Source organism: Macaca fascicularis, chromosome 11 (assembly GCF_037993035.2).
Source record: "Macaca fascicularis isolate 582-1 chromosome 11, T2T-MFA8v1.1".
Taxonomy (NCBI): domain Eukaryota; kingdom Metazoa; phylum Chordata; class Mammalia; order Primates; family Cercopithecidae; genus Macaca; species Macaca fascicularis.
Window position 1 is genome coordinate 100,591,675 of NC_088385.1, and position 22,052 is coordinate 100,613,726.

General features: G+C 41.8%; 1 long non-coding RNA gene across 1 annotated transcript; it reads left to right on the forward strand.

Moving 5' to 3' along the window:
* Window positions 1-247: 247 nt before the first annotated feature.
* LOC135966305 (uncharacterized) lies at window positions 248-8,379 on the forward strand. Its single transcript, XR_010579532.2, has 3 exons — window positions 248-683; window positions 6,714-6,836; window positions 7,774-8,379. It is a non-coding gene; the product is annotated as an uncharacterized lncRNA (long non-coding RNA).
* The last annotated feature ends 13,673 nt before the right edge of the window (window positions 8,380-22,052 follow it).

A 22,052-nucleotide genomic window follows, 5' to 3' on the forward strand; every position in this document is an offset into this window, starting at 1 on the left:
GCCATTTCCCTTTTCAGAGCAGTCCTTTCAACAATACCAAGAATTCGCACTTTGGTAGATAATGACAAGAAATACGACAGCCCTTTAGTAAACGAGCAAATCAGCTAATGGCAAAGGCTGATTTAATCAAAACATTCTGGTTCTCCCTCATCTGAACCCACATAAGGAATGAACCAATCCAATTGGAAAAAAATATTTGTTTTATCTTTGCCACATTTATTTACTCTTAAGGACTGTTTAACTTGATGGGGCAGAGAAGTTGGAAAGAACAAAAATACTCAAGGCAGTGAACAGCCTCCCAGGTCTCTGGCAGCAGGCAGGAATGCCAGTGGCCTGGAGGTATTTCCACAGGGGCCTGTTTGTGAGCAGTTTCTGAAGTTCTTTGCCCTCATCTTGAGGGGTGGAGAAATGACCTGCTTATGTGGCAGGTTTGCAGGGCAGGGGGTGCAGAATAAGAACTAGAGAAAACAAGTCAGAAAGGTAACCCCTGCTCTGTAAATGATTCCAAAATATGAAATACTTATTCCAAAAACTTTACTGAGCATTCTATATGTGCAAGACACTGAGACAGGTGTTACAAGAAGGCAAAGATAAAGTAGACATAGATTTGAGCTCAACAATTTCTTCGTCAAATAGGGCATGAGAAAGACACACAGATACCTATGGGATGTAGAAAGCTCCAGGTATGTTTTATTTTATTTTATTTTATTTATTTATTTATTTATTTATTTATTTATTTATTTATTTATTGAGACAGAGTCTTCCTTCATTGCCCAGGCTGGGGTACAGTGGTGTGATCTTGGCTCACTGCAACCTCCACCTCCTGGGTTCAACTGATTCTCCTATCTCAGCCTCCTGAGTAGCTGGGAGTACAGGCGTGTGCCACCATGCCCAGCTAATTTTTGCATTTTCAGTAGAGATGGGGTTTTGCCATGTTGGCCAGGCTGGTCTCAAACTCCTGACCTCAAGTGATCCACTCACCTCAGCCTCCCAAAGTGTTGGGATTATAGGCGTGAGCCACTATGCCCAGCCTCTCGGTGTGTTAAATTGGAAGCCCTAGAAACAGGGCTGGAGATGGGGTTTGTGTACAGGTGCTTACTGTTGTAAATTGTTTTTATTTTTTTTAGAGACAGGGTCTCCCTTTGTTGCCCAAGATGGGTGCGGTGGCATGATCTTAGCTCACTGCAGCCTCGACCTCCTGGGCTCAAGCCATCTTCCTGCCACAGCCTCCTGAATAGCTGAGACTAGAGGCATGCAGCACCACACCTGGGTAATTTATTATTTTTTTTGTAGAGATGGGGCCTCACTATGTTGTCCAGGCTGGTCTTGAACTCCTGGGCTCAAACCATCCTCCTACCTTGGCCTCCCAAAGTGCTAGGATTATAGGCATATGCCAGGGTGTCTGGCTTTATAGATGCTATCTTGAAGAAGAGCTCTTGGGTGAAACCTTTAAGGATGCAAGTGAAGCAGAATAGGGCAGGGGAGAAGCTGGGTAAAGAGGTGACCATAGCCCCAGCCTGAAGCCATTCTTAAATCTGGAGGGTGACTGGTACCTGTGGTATAATACAAAATATATATTAATCTTGGTCTGTGGTTCCCAGCATAGAGCTCCTAACCCCCTTGGAAATTACTCTTTTGCAAATGAGATGATTTTTGCTGGGGAGAGGGGGCCTAGGTAGCTTTAGGATGGGGCCTGGACACAGGAAAAACCAACCATGTACTGAGAAGGTTAGAACTTCCAGCCTTGCTCTCCCACCTCTGAGAGCTGGAGAGAGGCTAGAGATGGAGTTCAATCACCAATGGCCAATGATTTAATCAATCATGTGTACTTACTGAAACTGCCATAAAAAAATTCCTACACAATGGGGCTTGGAGAGCTTCTGAGTTGGTGAACATATCCAGGAGAGTGGCTCATCCCACCTCCCCAGGGACAGAGGCTCCTGCATTCAGACCCTTCCTCAATACCCCTCCATCTGGCTGCTCGTGTGTGTCCATCATAATAAAGCGTAATAGTAGGTATGGCATTTTCCTGAGTTCTGTGAGGATTCTAGTGAATTATCAAAGCTGGGTGGGGAAAGTCACAGAACCCCTGAATTCATAGTCCACTGGGCAGAAGTGTGGGTCACCTGGGGACCCCATTTGTGGCTTGTGTCTGAAGTCTTGTGGAGCTGAGCCCTTTAACCTGTGGGAGCTGGGTTTCATAAAGGGAATCTGGGCACAACACAACAGCATTTACTAAAAGGTAATGCTACTGAAACACCAGAGATCCAGTCTAGGTCCTGCTGCTTGTTACACAGAATGCCAATCACTGAGACAATAAGTATTGCCGGGGAAGAAAGCTTTAATGGGGTGTTGCAGCCAAGGAGAATAGGAGATAAAGTCTCAAGTGTGTTTGACAGACTAAAATTGAGGGTTTTATATAGCAGGAAAGGTGGGAAAACAGGAATTAAGGAGGAGTGTGGAAGTAATCATGATGGATGAGGGGTCTGGCATCTCCGTCTGGATACAGTGATCTGATGAGTTTTAGGTTTTTGTTTTTGCCTGTCTGTTTTTTGAGGAAGGAATTCAGATGAGATAAATGTAAGTTTTACATTTTAAAAACAGGAAGGGTTTTTATGTTTCTTTTAAAAACTGTAATAACATTTCTATGGGACAATTGGGCTGGTTTTAATCCCCTTTTTCTATTCATTAATTTTTCAATCATGGGGAATATGGTTGTCTACCTTTTTGGCTACTTAATGCTAAGGGGTGCATTGTGGGATAATGATGGGAAATGAAAACATCACCCCTGAATCTGAAGGGCTCAGGAGCACCTGATTGGCATCCTGCTTGTTGGAGCACCATGATTAAAAAAAAAAAATGCCCAAGTATTAAAGTGAATCCCTTAACGAATCCAAGAGAACAATCCTAAGCCTATTAAAAAGTATTTCTGATTCATAGCTGGGTGCAGTGGCTCACGCCTGTAATCCTAGCACTCTGGGAGGCCGAGGCAGATGTGGCTCACTTGAGGTCAGGAGTTCAAGACCAGCCTGAGCAAAGTGATGAAACCCTGTCTCTACTAAAAATACAAAAATTAGCTGGGCGTGATGGTGCACGCCTGTAGTCCTAGCCACTTGGGAGGCTGAAGAATGAGAATTGCTTGAACTTGAGAAGTGAAGGTTGCAGTGAGCTGAGATTGCGCCACTCTACTCCAGCCTGGGTGACAGAGTGAGACTCTGTCTCAAAAAAAAATTACTAAAAATTGTTTTTGGTTCATTATATTCTGCATGCAAGAAGGGTTTTGGGGAGAATAATGCCAACCTGAAAAGCACATGTTCCATTTATGATTTCTGATTTAGGGTCTTTGGCTGGGCATTGAATATTAACTTAAGGCCATCTTAGGGTTCACAAGAGCATGCCTGTTTTTTTCTGGAGGGATGCCAGAGGAACAGGTTTTATCTGAGTGTGGTGAATCCATGGCTTAACACTGGCTAACTTGGCGGATGAGTGGGTAATCAGCAGCATCTCAAAAGGACTGACCCATGGTGGTTGCAGCTGGTTTGCAGCCTGCTGGGATTTCCAGGTCTTCAGCATGACTTGGTTTCTCAGCTTCAAAGAGAAAAGAGGCACATCTGTAGGACACTGGAGCCTATTGGAAGCAAGCTCGGAAAGACTAGTTAATATATTTTTAAAACACCAGGTTAATATTCCCGTCATTATAAAGCCAGTTCCCAATGGCTTGCATATGAAGCATATTATTGGTTGCTTCCTCTGGGGTGTTCCACTTGGCATTGATAAGTGGAGTTGGGCAGCCCACTTCTCAGGGTAAACAGATCTTACAGTGGCTTTTATCCAGTTTACCAGGCTGGTCATTCTCTCAGGAATAGCTTCCAGTGTGTCTGAATTATATATACCCATCTATGATTGTTCAACAGTGAGCTGTGGGTCTTGCTTATGGTCATTCAGCAAACACTAGGATTTCAGTCGTGGTCTGTTGGACCCCCAAGCTGCCGCTCTCCATGGCCACATGGTCTGGCCACCTTCAGGTTTTCTCCCCAGCTTCCCTGTCACTCAGCAGTTCTCAAACTCTAGTATGCAGCAGAATCACTGGAGTGCTTCTTCAAGTAGATTTCTGGGCCCCACCATGACAGCTTTGATTCAGTTGGTCTGTGCCAGCCAGAGCTATGGCCGGCTACATTATTTGCAAAGCCTCGTGCAAAAGGAAAATGCAGGCCGGGCGGGATGGCTCATGCCTGTAAACCCAGCACTTTGGGAGGCCAAGGCAGGTGGATCACCTAAGGTGAAGAGTTCGAGACCAGCCTGGCCAACCTGGTGAAACTCCATCTCTACTAAAAATACAAAAATTAGCTGAGTGTGGTGGTGCACACCTGTAATCCTAGCTCCTCGGGAGGCTAGGGCAGGAGAATCACTTTAGCCCAAGGGTTGCAGTGAGCTGAGATCATGCCACTGCACTCCAGCCTGGGCAACAGAGCAAGGCTTCATCTCAGGAAAAAAGAAAAAGAATATGTAGAGGTCTCATCCTAGGGTGGGGAAGTCAATTTCCCCTTCCCACTGGCTCAGTGCCCTAGTCCATAGCAGACAGGCCACCATGCCCACCAATGCTAATTGCAGCCTCACACCAGGACACGCTTAGTACCTGGATCAGGGATGGGAAGAAGCCCCTGATAAGTAGCCCACGGATTGAACTGGTGCTGCCACCCTAGAGTGGGGACAGCTGCTGCCTGGCCCTGGCCTGAGCACCACGCAGTGTGCATGCAACCCCGATCCTCTCCGTGTTTGTGCCCAGGCCCCCGCCAGGGACAGAGGGCAATGGCAAACACAAGCCTCCTCTCATCAACACAAGCCAGCTGCCACCTCGAGTGGAGGGTGGCAGTGGTCATTGGGCAGGGTGGGAAGACTAAGTGGGGTGTGGAGGATGGGGTGCAGGTGCTGAGAACCCAGGGTGGAAAGGGGAGGCAAGCTGTGAGCCAAGTCTCCAAACCCCCATGCTTGCTCCATTGTCCAATTGGACTTAGTAAACACAAATTCGAAGGTAAAATCAAACTTCAGCTTTGACGTTCTGTGTGGCGACACTAGTTGCACACCCATGAATTCAACTCTGGCCAGAGAATATTTACATTTCTAGCAAGTTCCCAGGTGACCCTGAGAAGCAGTTGATCTTTCCTTTCTTTCTTCTTTCTTTTCTTTTCTTTTTTTTTCTTTTTTCTTTTCTTTTCTTTTTTTTTTTTTTTTTTTTTGCTTTGAGACGGAGTTTTGCTCTTGTTGCCCAGGCTGGAGTGCAATGGCGCAATCTCAGCTCACCGCAACCTCCGCCTCCTGGGTTCAAGCGATTCTCCTGCCTTAGCCTCCTGAGTAGCTGGGATTACAGGCGCCCGCCACCACACCCGGCTAATTTTTGTATTTTTAGTAGAGACGGGTTTCACTATGTTGACCAGGCTGGTCTTGAACTCCTGACCTCAGGTGATCCACCCACTTTGGCCTTCCAAAATGCTGGGATTACAGGCATGAGTCATAGCGCCCAGCCAGTCCTTTCTTTTAAAAAGGCGCAAAGCATTGCTCCACAGTGTGACTTTCCTCTTTTCCTCGGTAAAATGGTGATGCTATTTCCTGCATTTCCTGCCTCATACGCTTTGGTGAGAGGACAAAGAGAAGGATGCCTGAAAGTGCCCGGCACAGTGGTTGGAACAAAGCACATACTCGGGAAATGTTAGCAGCGGCACTAATAGTAATAGTCATAATTATTATTGCTGCCACCACCTTCACTTTTGTTCAGGCTGTTGTGTCTGATGCCTTTTTCTAGTGCCCCCTATTTCCCCTCTGCTGTCTTCAGAAAAGAAACTAGAGAAGTACAGGGGCAGGGCAGGGCTAGGGAGGGACACCTCAGGTCACAGCCAGTTATTGCCAAAAGCCAAATCATGAGGAGATATGTAAAGATGCTGAGGTTTGCCAGAACAAACTAAAAACTCAGATCCTCTGAAATTGGCCCTGGAGGGAGAAATCTGAGTGTGAGGAGAATGTAGGCAAACCATTTCACCCCACTGTTCCCTGGAGATTGTGTGTCCAGTCTGTAAAAGACACATAAATATCTCTAAGGGGTAGAAAGCTCCAGATGTTCTTCAGAGGAGGACAGAGCAAGTCCTGGAGATAAAGATCCAACTCCCACAGCCACCCGCTCCTGCCCCTTCAGGAGTGAGTGGGGAGGTATCACTTTCCTTTCAACATTTAGACCAGGTTATGACGTTCAGAGCACAAGAACCCTGCACAGAGGCTGGCTTCTCCCCGCAGGGCTTCACCACATTCGAGATTACGTGGTCTCGCTTGCTCTCCAGGGTTCACCCATCCCATCTCACACGGCAGACATCCACTGTTCTCAAACTCTGGGCCAGGGGACCGAGGCCAGAGAGAGAGAACAAGACTGAGTGCCTCTGCAGTGGGTCTGGACTGTGGAATGTTCCAGGGTGCTTAAAAAATACTGATGCCTGGGTCCCACCCCCAGGAATTCTGATTTAATTAATTTAGGGTGCATTCTATGTATCAGTGTTTTGAAAACTCAGCAGGGGTTACTACTGTGCACTTGAGGCTGGGAGCCACTGCTGTCCCACCCACTCTGTTCTGGGATATTCTCTGAGGATCCTTCTCTGAATGGCTGACAGGCAGGGTGAACAACTGCCTCAGAGGCACCTCCATTAATCAGATGCATGAACTTGCCTTAGTAGCTATCCAGGAAGGTCTTCAGGAACCCCACTGCATGACCGCAAGAGAGAACCAGCCACTGCAGGCGAGGGGAGGACGGCCTGCGCACGTGGAATCATTTTGGGAAGAAGGAGGATCACCAGGTCAGCACAGGGTTGATTGTATGCCTGTGTCTAGGGCATGTTCCCTGGAAATACAAAAGCTTCTTGGAGCTGTACTGAGAGCAGCTTTCGACCATGCTAAATTCCTATTAGCATTTTTTTAATGAACTAATTTGCTATTAATGTGTATTCTTTGGTGAAACTGTCTGTTCAAATATTTTGACCATCTTTTAGTTTAATTTTTTTTTTTTTTTGAGACGGAGTCTCGCTCTGTCACCCAGGTTGTAGTGCAGTGGCACAATCTTGGCTCACTGCAACCTCCATCTCCCAGGTTCAAGTGATTCTCCTGCCTCAGCCTCCCGAGTAGCTGGGATTTCAGACGCCCGCCACCACGCCTGGCTAATTTTGCAATTTTTAGTAGAGACAGACGGGGTTTCACCATGTTAGCCAGGCTGGTCTCAAACTCCTGACCTCAGGTGATCTGCCCCCCTCAGTTTCCCAGAGTGCTGGGATTACAGGTGTGAGCCACTGTGCCCAATTAGTTCAATTTTTGGAAAATATTTTTTATTGGCTGGGTGTGGTGGCTCACACCTGTAATCCCAGCACTTTGGGAGGCCAAGGTGGGTGGATCTGAGGTCAGGAGTTCGAGACTAGCCTGGCCAACATGGTGAAACCCCACCTCTACTAAAAATGCTAAAATTAGCTGGGCATGGTGGCGGGCGCCTGTAATCCCAGCTACTCGGGAGACTGAGGGAGGAGAATCACTTGAACCTGGGAAGGTGGAGGTTGCAGTGAGCCAAGATTGCGCCACTGCACTCCAGCCTGGGTGACAGAGTCACAGAGTGAGACCCCGTCTCAAAAAAAAAAAAAAAAAAAAAAAAAAAAAAATATATATATATATATATATATATATATATAAAATGAAGTGCTGTAAAAGTTCTTTTTAAAATTAAAAAAACTTTTTTTTTTTTTTTTGTAGAGTTGGAGTCTCACCATATTGACCAGGCTGTCCTCAAACTCCTGGGTTCAAGCAATTCTCCCACCTTGACCTCCCAAAGTGCTAGGATTGCAGGTGTGAGCCACCATGTCCAGACCAAAAGTTCTTTATATGTTCTGGATACAAACTGTCAGATATAGAAGCCTTCTTCTGGCTCCAAGCAGCAGTGCTAGAGAGTGTTCATCAAAGCCTGGTATAGGTGCCTTGTGTTTATGAGCATTTGGCCCGGTCTGCCCTCTCTTCTGTGCCAGGCAGCACTGCCAGCTCAGGTACAACCTGCTCACGTCAGATCAAGTCCACAAACATTTACTGAACATCTATTCCCTGACAGGATCATGCTAGGAACCAGGGAGAATGAAATAAATAGCTGTTGTTTATTAATATTCTTTGTAGAATGTTGACCTCGAGCAAGTTACTTGCTTCTCGATATTTCAGTTTCCTGATCTGTAAAATGTGACTGTGAAAGGACCCACTCTGAAGGGTTGTAGTAAAGTCAAAGTGAGTTAATACATCAAAATACTCAGTAGGATGTCTGGCATATATTACGTACCTAATAAATATTAGCCAATATTGTCATTATTTTAAAAATTCTTATTATTTGTTATAGCCTGAATGTTTGTGTCCCCACCAAATTTGTGTGTGTGTGTGTGTGTGTATATACACACACATTTTGAGACACAGTTTCACTCTGTTCCTCAGTCTGGAGTTCAGTGGCACAATCTCAGCCCACTCCAACTTCTGCCTCCCGGGTTCAGGCGATTCTCATGCCTCAGCCTCCTGAGTAGCTGGGATTACAGGCGAGTGCCACCACGCCTGGCTAATTTTTTGTGTGTTATTAGTAAAGACGGAGTTTTAATATGTTGGCCAGGCTGGTCTCGAACTCCCGACTTCAATTGATCTGCCCGCCTCTGCCTCCCGAAGTGCTGGGATTACAGGTGTGAGCCACTGCACCCGGCCTCCAGTGCACTATGATTAAGAGGTGGAACCTTTTGGAGCTTATTAGGTCATGAGGCAGAGCCCTCATCTGTGGGATTAGTGCTGTTAGGAAAGAGGCCTGAGGGAGCTTGTTCATCCCCACTGTCGTATGAGTAGGCAGCCAGAAGACCCTATCTTTGAAGCGGAGTGCAGCCCTCACCAGCCAATGACTCTGCTGGCACTTTGATCTTGGACTTCCCAGCCTCCAGAACTATGAGGAATACATTTCTGTTGTTTATAAATTGCCCAGTCTAAGGTATTTTGTTATAGCAGCCTGAATGGACTAAGACATTATGACAACTGCTACCACGGTGAGATGGAACTTAGAGGGTAATGGGGAAAACAAGCAATTATAACAGAGTGGTAGGTACTAATATACCTGGAAGCAGAGGTGTCATGGGAATATTCTGGAAGGGCCCCTATACAGGATTGGGGGTTATTGAAGGTTTCCTAAAGAAAACAGTGGCTTAGCTGAGAACAAGAAGTGATCAAGACATTTCCAGGTATAGGAGGGACTGTGTATTAGCCCATTTTCATGCTGATGTTAAAGACATACCCAAGACTGAGTAAATTACAAAGTAAAAGAGGCTTAATGGACTCACATCTCCACCTGCCTGGGGAGGCCTCACAATCATGGCAGAAGGCGAAAGTCATGTCTTATATGACGGCAGGCAAGAGAGAGAGCGAGAGTCAAGTAAAAGGGTTTCCCCTCATAAAACCATCATATCTCATGAGACTTACTCACTACCATGAGAACAGTATGGGGGAAACAGCCCCCATAATTCAATTATCTCCCACCAGGTCCCTCCCACAACACATGGAAATTATGCGAGCTACATTTCAAGATGAGATTTGGTTGGGGACACAGTCAAACCATATCAGACTGTGAGGAGGAAGAACATTCCAGGCAGAGGGTCTAGCAATGTACAGTCTGCAGGTAAGAGAGGAACGGCTTGGTGGAGAAGTTGTGGGGTGCTGAGAGGAAAGAAGGGATACCACAGTAAGGTCATCTAGACCTTTTAAGCCATGATAAGGAGTTTGGACTTGATCTAAAGATGGAGAAGTCACAGATCCTGCCCTTGAGTAGCTTCAAGTTAAACAGGAGAGGTGGACATAAAACAGATCATTTATTTATTTATTTATTTATTTATTTTTTTTGAGACGGAGTCTCACGCTGTTGCCCAGGCTGGAGTGCAGTGGCGCGATCTCGGCTCACTGCAAGCTCCGCCTCCTGGGTTCACGCCATTCTCCTGCCTCAGCCTCCTGAGTAGCTAGGACTACAGGCGCCCGCCACCGCGCCCGGCTAATTTTTTGTATTTTTAGTAGAGACGGGGTTTCACTGTGGTCTCGATCTCCTGACCTTGTGATCCGCCCGCCTCGGCCTCCCAAAGTGCTGGGATTACAGGCTTGAGCCACCGCGCCTGGCCTAACAGATCATTTATTAATTATGTCATAGTTTAATATAATGTGAGAAGACAGAGGAGAGACCCCAAACCCTGACTATGGCAGAGAAGGGGTTCTAGAAAAAGCCAAGATGAAATGCCCAGATCAACCTGGATAGGTGTCACAAGGGAACACTTCCTCTTCCCAAGCATGCTATCTTGACCCTCTTCCCAGAGTCTTGGTGTAACATCATCCTCCACCACGTCAGAAACCTTAATGAGATCCCCCATGCTACTTTCTCCCTCATCCCTCCCTCACATTCGACCAATGGCCGAGTCTCACTGAGTTGTTTCCTCTAACTCTGTCACTCCCAATTTCCCTAGGCAAGGGCTTCAGCATCTGTTCAAGGGATACTTTCAGCAACCAGGTCTATCTATCTGGATTTGCCCTGATCAAATTCCCTTTCCACACTGTGACTGCCAGAGTGTCTTCTAGCACTTCCAACATGTCAATCCAGTCATGTTTCTCTCTTGGGCAAAACTATTTAGTTCCACAACATCTTGCTGGGTCTGAATTTCTATGCATCCATAGATCTATCAAGAGCTAAGAATGAATGTGTGTAAAATATCTTTACCTCCTTTGGGGAACTGTAAAAGACCCTTTTAAATTCTATTTTTAGTGTTAAAGATATGTCAATATCTTTTCCTATGTGTAATTTCACTAAACTTGAACTATTCTTTCTTGAACAACCTGAATTAAGGTTGGAAGGTGTATCTAGACCTTCCAGTGGTAGGGATTAAAAAATGCAAATATATAAATATAAATTCTTAACTTCCTTATTTGTTTTCCCAGGGTGAGCACCATATAAATGCTAAATTATTGGTTAATGGGAAGAAAGGTTATTCCGTCATGGAGTCCTCCATACACACTGACCTCTTAGCCTGAATAATGTAAGATTTCAGCATTTTCCCCCTTCTTTGTTCTTCTCTAAGGTGGTTCTTTTCTACTTTTGCTTTTGCTTTTAAGAGTCAGGTTTATTAGGGACTAATTTTAACAAAATTTACCCCTGTACTGTACATAATTCAGTAAGTATTGTTGATTTCCTGCAGTCATGTAACTGCCTTGTCAAGATACAGAATACGTCCATCAACTCCAGAAATCCTCTCATGCATCTTTGCAGTTGATCTCCTCACCCACCCCCACTTCCTGGCAATAGCTGATCTGTTTTCCAGAATGTAATATTAATGGAATCAAATAAAATATAGCCTTTTGTTTCTGGTTGCTAATAGTATATCAGTTTTGAGAATAATTCATATTGTTGCATGAATCAGTAGTTTGCTTTTTTTCATTGCTGACTATTATTCCATGGTCTGAATGTAGTGGAATTTGTTTATGCATTTCTCTGTCAATGGACATTTGGGCTGTTTCCAGTCTTCAGCTATTATGAATAAAGTTGTAATTGTAACGTGAATACAGGTCTCTATATAGACATATGAATTCATTTCTCTTGCATAAATCCCTGAGAGTGGTATTGCTGGATCATACAGTAAATGTGTATTTAATTTTATAAAAACTGCCAAACTGTTTTAAAGTGGTTTTATTATTTTTCATTCCCACCATCGATGTAAGAGAGTTTCAGTTGCTCCATACACTTGTCAAATGTTTGATAATGTCCCTCCTTGTAATTTTAGACATTCTAGTGGGTATGCAATGGTACTTTGTCATATCTTAATTTACATTCCCCAAAATTCAAATTAGCATCTTTTAATGAACAAATTTTCCATTAATATGTATATTTGTTGGTGAAAGTGTCTGTTCAAATATTTTGATCATTTTTTAGTTCGATTCAAAAAATATTTTTATGTTTGAGCTGTCAAAGTTCTTTATATATTCTGGATACAAGTTATAGACATAAAATTTTATAAAATTTTTCTGTCTGTGGCTTTAAATTTTTTTCTCAATATTATCTTTTTGCCCAGGCATGGTAATCCCAGCACTTTGGGAGGTTGAGGTGGGTGGATCACTTGAAGTCAGGAGTTTGAGACCAGCCTGGCCAACTTGGCGAAACCCCTTCTCTACTAAAAATAAAAAATTAGCTGGGTATGGTGGCACATGCCTGTAATCTCAGCTACTCTGGAGGCTGAGGCAGGAGAATCGCTTGAACTTGGGAGATGGAGGTTGCAGTGAGTGGATATCGTGACATTGCATTCCAGCTTGGTCAACATAGTAAGACCGTGTCTTTAAAAAAAAAAGAAAGAAAGAAAAGAAAAGAAAAAAAGTTTATTTTTTTATAGCAGCTTTATTGAGCTACATTCATATGACATCTTTTGAAGAGCAGAACATTTTAATTTTGATAAGGTCCAATGTATCAAATTTTTCTTATATGGTTTGAGATGTTTGTGTCCTTTCTGAGAAAGCTTTGCCTAATTCAAGATCATATAATTTTATCCTGTTTTCTCAGAAGTTTTATAATTTTGACTTACGTGTAGGTCTGTAATCCATTTCAAGTTAATTTTTGTATATAGTATGAAGTAATGGTCAACGTTCATTTGTTTTGATGTGTGAATGTCCAATTGTTGTAGTACCATTTGTTGAAGAGCTATCCTTTCTCCATTGAATTACCTTGGCACTTTTGTTGAAAATCAATTGACTCTATATTTGTGGTCTATTTCTGGACTCCCTTGTCTGTTCCTTTGGTCTATATGTCTATTCTCACACCAGTATTGCACTGTCTTGATTCCTGTAGCTTTAGAATAAATCTTAAAATCAAATAACATGACTCTTCCAACTTTGTTATTCTTTTTCAGAATCATCTTTAGGTCCTTTGCATTTTTATATAATTTGTTAATTTTTACCCCCCAAAAAGGCTGTTGAGGTTTTGTTTAGGTTATGTTGAATCTACAGACTAATTTGGGGAGAACTGACATTTTAGCAATATTGACTCTTCCAAGCCATGAGCATACTCTGTCTCTTTATTTGTTCTACCATAGTTTCTCTCAGTATTTAAAAACATTATTTCAGTGTAGCGGTCTTACATCACTAAGTATTTCATGTTTTAAAAATTATTGTAAACTGTATTTTTAACATTTTACATTTCCAATTGTTTCCTGCTAGTAAACAGAAAAACTATTTTTTTCTATTGACTTCGTATCTTGAATCCTAACTAAATTTACATATTTTATTTTTCTAGCACTGGCTAGAACCTTAGGGGGAAGCATTTGATTTTTTACCATTAAAAATGATGCTAACTGTAGGTTGTTTATAAATAAGATTTATTGGATTGAGGAAGTTTCTTTCTATTCCCAGTTTGCTGAAATTTTTTATGATGAATCTATGTTGAATTTTACAAACACTTTTTTTTGCATGTATTGAGATAATTATATAATTGTACTATTTTAGTCCATTGAGAGCAAGAGTTTTACTGACTGACTTTGAATGTTGAACTAACCTTGCCTTCCTAGAATATGCCCAAGTACGTGCTTTTTAAATATGTCTGGATTCTGTTTGCTAATCTTTTGTGACTATGTTCATGAGAGATATTGGTCGCTAGCATCATGATGACAGGATCAAATTCACACATAACAATATTAACCTTAAATGTAAAATTGGCTAAATGTCCCAATTAAAAGATATAGAATGGCAAGCTGGATAAAGAGTCAAGACCCATCAGTGTGCTATATTCAAGAGACCCATCTCATGTGCAAAGACACACTTAGGCTCAAAATAAAGGAACAGAGGAAAATTTACCAAGTAAATGGAAAGCAGAAAAAGCAGGGGTTGCAATCCTAGTTTCTGACAAAACAGACTTTAAACCAACAAAGATCAAAAAAGACAAAGAAGGGCATTATATAATGGTAAAGTGCTCAATTCAATAAGAAGAACTAACCATCCTAAATATACATACACCTAATACAGGAGCAACCAGATTCATAAAACAAGTTCTTAGAGACCTACAAAGAGACTTAGACTCCCACACAATAATAGTGGGAGACTTTAACACTCCACTGTCAATATTAGACAGGTCATCAAGATGGAAAACTTAAAAAGATATTCAGGACTTGAATTTAGCTCTGTACCAAGTGGACCTGATAGATATCTACAGAACTCTCCACCCAAAAAAGCAACAAATACATATTCTTCTCAGTGCCACATGGTGCTTACTCTAAAACTGATCACATAATTGGAAGTAAAATACTTCTCAGCAAATGCAAAAGAACTGAAATAATAACAAACAGTCTCTCAGACCACAGTGCAATCAAATGAGAACTCAAGATTAAGAAACCCATTCAAAACTACACAACTATATGGAAATTGAACAACCTGTTCCTGAATGACTCCTGGATAAATAATGAAATTAAGGCAGAAATCAAGAAGTTATTTGAAACCAATGTGAACAAAGAGTCAACATACACCCCAGAATCTCTGGGATGCAACCAAAGCAGTGTTAAGAGGGAAATTCATACCACTAAATGCCCACAGATCTGAAATTGACATCCTAACATCACAACTAAAAGAACTAGAGAACTAAGAGCAAAGAAAGTCGAAAGCTAGCAGAAGACAAGAAATAACCAAGATTGGAGCAGAACTGAAGGAGACTGAGACACGAAAAACCCTTCAATAACGCAACGAATCCAGGAGCTGCATTTTTGAAAAAATGAATAAAATAGATAGACGGCCACCTAGACTAATAAAGAAGAAAAGAGAGAGGAGTCAATTAGACACAATAAAAAATGATAAAGGGGATATTACCACTGACCTCACAGAAATACAAACAACCATCAGAGAATATTATAAACACCTCTATGCAAATAAACTAGAAAATCTAGAAGAAATAGATAAATTCCTGGACACATACACCCTCCCAAGACTAACCAGGAAGAAGTTGAATACATGAATAGACTAATAAGTTCTGAAATTGAGGCAGTATTAAATAACCTACCAACCAAAAAAAGCCCAGGACCAGATGGATTTACAGCTGAATTCTACCAGATGTACAAAGAGGAGCTGGTAGCATTTCTTCTGAAACTATTCCAAACAATTGAAAAGGAGGGACTAATCCTTAACTCATTTTATGAAGCCAGCATCATTCTGATACCAAAACCTGGCAGAGATACAACAAATAAAGAAAACTTCAGGCCAATATCCCTGATGAACACTGATGCAAAAATCCTCAGTAAAATACTGGCAAATCAAATCCAGCAGCATATCAAAAAGCTTATCCACCACGATCAAGTTGGCTTCATCCCAGGATGCAAGGCTGGTTCAACATATGCAAATCAATAAACATAATTCATCACATAAACAGCACTAAAGGCAAAAACCACATGATTATCTCAATAGACACAGAAAAGGCTTTTGATAAAATTCAACATCCTTCATGTTAAAAACTCTCAATAAACTAGGTATTGATGAAACATACCTCAAAATAATAAGGGCCATTTATGACACACTCACAGCCAATATCATACTGAATGTACAAAAGCTGGAAGCATTCCTCTTGAAAACCTGCACAAGACAAAGATGTTCTCTCTCACCATTCCTATTCAACATCGTATTGGAAGTTCTGGCCAAGGCAGTCAAGCAAGAGAAAGAAATAAAAGGTATTCAAATTGAAAGAGAGGAAGTCAAACTATCTCTTTTGGCAGATCACATGATCCTATATCTAGAAAACCCCATCATCTCAGCCCCAAAGCTTCTTAAGGTAATAAGCAACTTCAGCAGTCTCAGGACACAAAATTAATGTGCAAAAATCACTAGCATTCCTAGACACAAAAAATAGACAAGCAGAGAGCCAAATCATGAATGAACTCCCATTCACGACTGCTACAAAGAGAATCAAATACCTAAGAATACAGCTAACAAGCAAAATGAAGGACCTCTTCAAGGAGAACTACAAACCACTGCTTGAGGAAATCAGGGAGGACACAAACAAATGCAAAAACACTCCATACTCATGGATAGGAAGAACCAATATCATGAAAACGGCCATAATGCCCAAAGTAATTTATAGATTCAATGCTATTCCCATTTAACTGCCATTGACAATCTTCACAGAGTTAGAAAAAACTACTTTAAAATTAATATGGAACCAAAAAAAGAGCCCCTGCAGCCAAGATAATCCTAAGCAAAAAGAGCAAAGCTGGAAGCATAATGCTACCCAACTTCAAACTATACTACAAGGCTACAGTAACCAAAACAGCATGGTACTGGCACAAAACCAGACACATAGACCAATGGAATGGAACAGAGAACTCAGAAATAAGACTGCACATCTACAAGCACCTGATCTTCTCCAAACCTGACCAAAACAAGCAATGGGGGAAAGGACTCCCTAATTAATAAATGATGCTGGGAGAACTGGCTAGCCATATGCAGAAAACGGAAACTGAACCCCTTCCTTACACCTTATACAAAATTAACTCAAGATGGATTAAAAACTTAAATGTAAAACTCAAAACTATAAGAACTCTAGAAGAAAATTTAGACAATACCATTCAGGACACAGGCATGGGCAAGGATTTTATGACAAAAATATCAAAAGCAATTACAACAAAAGCAAAAAATGACAAACAGGATCTAATTAAACTAAAGAGTTTCTGCACAGCAAAAGAAACTATCATCAGAGTGAAGAGAAAAACCTACAGAATGGGATAAAATTTTTGCAATCTATCCATCTGACAAAGTCCTAATATCTAGAATCTACAAGGAACTTAAACAAATTTACAAGAAAAAAAAAAAACCAAACAACTCCATTAAAAAGTGAAGAAAGGACATGAACAGATGCTTCTCAAAAGAAGACATTTATGCAGCCAACAAACATATGGAAAAAAACTTAACATCACTGATCATTAGAGATATGCAAATCAAAACCACAATGAGATACCATATCATGCCAGTCAGAATGGTGATTATTAAAAAGTCAAGAAACAACAGATGCTGGCGAGGCTGTGGAGAAATAGGAATGCTTTTACACTGTTGGTGGGAATGTAAATTAGTTCAACCATTGTGGAAGACAGTATGGCAATTCCTCAGAGACACAGAACCAGAAATACCATTTGACCCAGCAATCCCATTACTGGATCCCAAAGGAATATAAATCATTCTATTATAAAGATACATGCATGCATATGTTCACTGCAGCATTATTCACAATAGCAAAGTCATGGAACCAACCCAAATGCCCATCAATGACAGACTGGATAAACAAAATGTGGTACATATACACCATGGAATACTATGCAGCCATAGAAAGGAAAGAGATCATGACCTTTGCAGGGACATGGATGGAGCTGGAAACCATTATCCTCAGCAAACTACTGCAGGAACAGAACATCAAACACCGCATGTTCTCACTTATAAGTGGGAGGTGAACAATGAGAACACATGAACACAGGGAGGGGAAAAACACACACTGGGGCCTGTAGATGGGGGTGGTGGGAGTGAGAGCATCAGGAAAAGTAGCTAATGCATGCGGGGCTTAATACCTAGGTGATGGGTTGACAGATGCAGCAAGCCACCATGGCACACATTTACCTATGTAACAAACCTGCACGTCCTGCACATGTATCCCAGAACTTAAAATTAAAAAAAATTAAAAATGAGACATGTTGGCCTATACTTTTCTCTTCTGTCTTGCCTGTCTTTGGTATGACAGACTACATAATGTTGGTCTCCTAATACAAGTTGTTAAATGTTCTCACATCTCTGATTTATTTTTTTTTAAAGTTTATGTAGGGTGGATATTATTTTTCCATTAAATGTTTGGTATAATTCATCAATGAAGGCTTCTGAACCTGGAGAGTTTATTTCGTTAATATAAATAGGGCTATAAAGTTATCCACTTTTTAATTGTTTATTTATTTAGTTTTATTCTGAAGGTACATCAGCAATCTACTTCTTCTTGAATAAGCTTTGTTAGTTTGTGTTTTATTTTGTGGTGGTCTCTGTGTGGGATGTTGGCATATAACTATCTTCTGACTTCCCAGTTGCTACAGTGATCATCTATGTATTTATTCATATCATCTTATGCTATCATTTTTGTCCATTCAATGGCTGGAATCAATAGATCACAGTATAATCTGTTGTCAGTGAAGATGTGGCAGGGGGAACTTTGTGGTTGTGGCAAAGTAGAAGGCATTGTAGACCTTGGGCTAAAAATATAAGAAAGACAAAGATTTGCCTGATGGCTTTGTCAGACAAATTTGCCTCTTTTAATTAGTATGGATTTTAAAAACGGGAGAAAATTTAGAAAAGAATAACTGGCTCAGAGAAACTTGTAATAAAAAAAAATACTCCTTTCCTGCAAGCATTGGAAAAGCCAGAGAAAAGCCAGATAAATTGGCAGGACTTACCAGCATGATGCTTTCTCTCTCTCTTATTTATTTATTTATTTATTTATTTATTTATTTTTTTGGCATTTTATAAGAAACAAGACTTGACTTTAGTATTTATTTTAGAATTGTTGGCACATACTGAAATGTAACAGATTTTTTGATTGGGAGTTTTTGATAACAAAACAGAAAAAAAAAAACAATTTTCCTCAATTCTTTATCCCTGTCCTATGTTTAAATATTATAAATCACATTTGAGAATATTATAGTTACATTTGTTGGAATAGTACTCAGTGATTTGAATCACCTATTTTAAAAGCAACTTACTTGCCAAGCTGCTTTTTCACTTAAAATGTTACTTTCATTTATACTAAACCCTATACTGTTTTCTTAAGGACAATTTGTTTACAAGTACAGAATAACCTACTTAATGTACTTTGGTTTAATTTACTTACATTTGAGGTATTTTTTTCTACCATCATCGAAGAATAAAATCAGGCATATGCTATAATATGTTGGTGAAGAGAGATTAAAACCATAAGTAAAGGCAAAGTGATAAAGGCAAACTGATATTATATTACATTCCTTTATGGTGGCACATGATCATTATGATTGTAAATTTAATGCGATAGGATAGCAGAAAAGGCCTATATGTGTGATCAGCTGGTCTTCCCATGTGGAATGTATATAGAAGTTGTCCTGTGGTTTGAGGAAGCAGCTACTGTTTGCTGAGCCTCCCTCATGTGGCTCTGCCACAAGCCTTGGCTAAAGGTAGCCTCACCCGTGATTGCCAGGCTGCAGGTTGGTTCACTGGGTGCTGCTGCTTCTCAGAATTCCATGACTAAGCCGAGAGTGGTGTTTGTTCTTTACTGATAGGTATTTCTTCTGCCTGCTCTGCTTACCACATCATCACACCAGGCCTTGACCTTTGTGAACCTCTCTGGAAAGTCAAACATGCCTAGAGCCTGACCAGGCTTAGGTCTAATAACACCATCAACTGCCCTTTGCAAGGTCATGGAAAAGAGGTTGGAGATGATTTAAATGAGAAGGAAACTTAACAGCTCATCCAGTCCAAATTTCTCATGACACGGATAGGAAAACAAAAGTCCAGAGATGTTAGAGGACTCCATCCAGGTCCCCTCTACTGTGATGTCTTTCTGGACATCCCAAGGTGATTGCAGTGGTGCTTCTGGCTGTTTGCAAAACCATTCTGTGCACTCCCCCATGACTTCTCACCCTTTGTTAGAATGATCTGTTGATGGTTTCTCTCTTACTAGAACTAGACCTCTTTGAGAGGAAGGCTGAGTCCCCCTAGTGGGTTCTACTAGGCCTGGAGCCTAGTAAGTACTCATGCATGTTTGTTGACTTGGTGAATCTCTCTCATGCTGTCTGCTAGGTACTATTGTTTTGGGGCCAGCCTCATGGAGATTAAGCAGAAACTTGAAGAAAGCCAAACTCCTCTTGGTAGCAGACCAGAGCCTGAAGGGTAAGCCAAAGTGTAAGCGGGGAAGCACATCCAAGTAGGGGAAGACAAAAAAAGTGGATCCAGGGCAGAAAAAGGTGGTAAAAGTGTTTCGGTTCCCTCACTTACAGACGCATTGGATTCATTTATTCATTCATTCAGTAACTTTATATTGGGCCAGAAGCTGTTGTAGGCACTGAAGATATAGTGGTGAGTATAACAAAGTCCCTGCTTATGTCACAGTGGCAAGAAAGACAATAAACAAATAAATGAGTCTCATACAATGCTGAAGGCAGACTTATCTCTCAGGAGTATCTTAATAAAGATCTTCCACTCCCTTAGAACAAGTGTTCTCACCTGAGGTCAACAGACCCCTGCAGATTTAGAGTGAGGCTTCAGGTTGTCAATTAAGCCCTCAAATCTGTGCATCTAGAACATTTTTTCTGCAGAGAAAGTCTTAGATGTGGCCTGCCAATAAATGCCTGCAGAGTCAGGTGGGAATATGGAAGAATGAAATACATCAGGTGTGAGAACCCAGTCTCTTAAACACAGAGGAATATTATTTTCTGCCACAGAGGAATATACCTTCTCCCTTTTGTTCTGACATATTCAGTCTTTTGGGTCTATCTTTTATTTCCTCACTTCTGGTAGAGACTTGGGTCCAGATAAATATCTCTCCACTATAAGAAAAACAGTAATGCAAGGGTGATGACAAAAGGCAAGCAATGCTCAGTGTTGGGGAGACCTTGGGGCTGGTGAGGATTGGGCAAATGGGAGGGCACATGCCTTCTGAGGCGGGCAATCACTCCTCTGCTTTAGTTGATCGTTGCCTTGAGGAAATGGGACCCAGTATTGACAGACCTTATGGCTGGTTAAGAGAAAGCAGAAATCTGGTTCTCTTTGGGGATGAAATCTCAATTTAGTTCACATTTTCTTTAGAGAATCCTGGCATACCAACCAGAACACTCTAAGTGAGTCAAATATGGTCCCCGTAGGCAGGTGGTTTGTGACCTCTGGTCTCTAGATTCTCCCAGAATTTCAGATTGATTCGTGTCTTACATAAGTTTGATAACCACTGTCTTAGAATATGACTGCCCTCCATTCTGTGGCGGAAAGACAGAGGGCATGGACATTTACCATGTTCCTGGGTCCCAGAAGTCTAGGGGAAAGCCATCTGCCTCACTGCTCCCTGCCCCATCCTGGGCCCAGAGCACTAATGCCAGTGGCATCTGCTCTGTTCCTCTCCTTCTCCCTTTGTCTACCAGTGAGTGTCCTCCCTTATGGGGATGGAGCAAGTAGTATATTGTAAAAGGGACTTAGTGCTGAGAAGCACCAGAGGAAAAGTAGGAGATGCTCATTAAAGTGGAAGGCAGCTCTCTTCTTCCCCTTCTCCATTCTGCATTCTTCTCTCTCCCCTAAACGCCCCCACACCCAACCCCCAAACTCTTGAGAATGCCCAAATCCAACCAGGTCAGGAAAAAATAAACTCACTGGTTCCTGTAGTGAGAAGCCCAAGTGTGGTGCAGCTTCTGGCATGTGGGATTCAAACACTCAGAAATTTCTCCCTCTCACTGAACTTCAGCTCTGCTCTTTTCTCTGTTGCCTTTGTTCTTCGACAGGCTCCCTCCATGTGGTGGAAAAGTTGACCTGCATGGTCTTTATCACTCATCATTTCAGAAGGGGAGAGCCTACTTCTCTTGTAGCATTTCCATCAAATCCTGAAAAGAAAAATAATCTGGTTAGTTGTACTGGACTTGTGATACTGGACAAACCTCTATGTCCAAGAGCTCGAGGCACTCCCATTGGCTCACCCAGGTCACACACTCTTCAGTGAGTGCATCCCAGGATCACAGGGAGTCTTGAGGGCGCTGTGTGTGGTAGGGTGGTAGGGAGACGGCAAACTCTAAAAGGAAGGGATGGTGGATACTTAAAGCCTACCTTCTGTCCACAGGTGTGTCAGACACAATCTTCAAAGGCCATCCTATTGTTCCCCTATCCCCCAAACAAACAATGAAAAACCCTCCTGGCAATTTGGCAGTAGCTCAGTGTGGAGCATTTGTCAATTCCAGTATTAGAATGTCTGCATTGCAAAACCAGAAACGTCCAGTCCT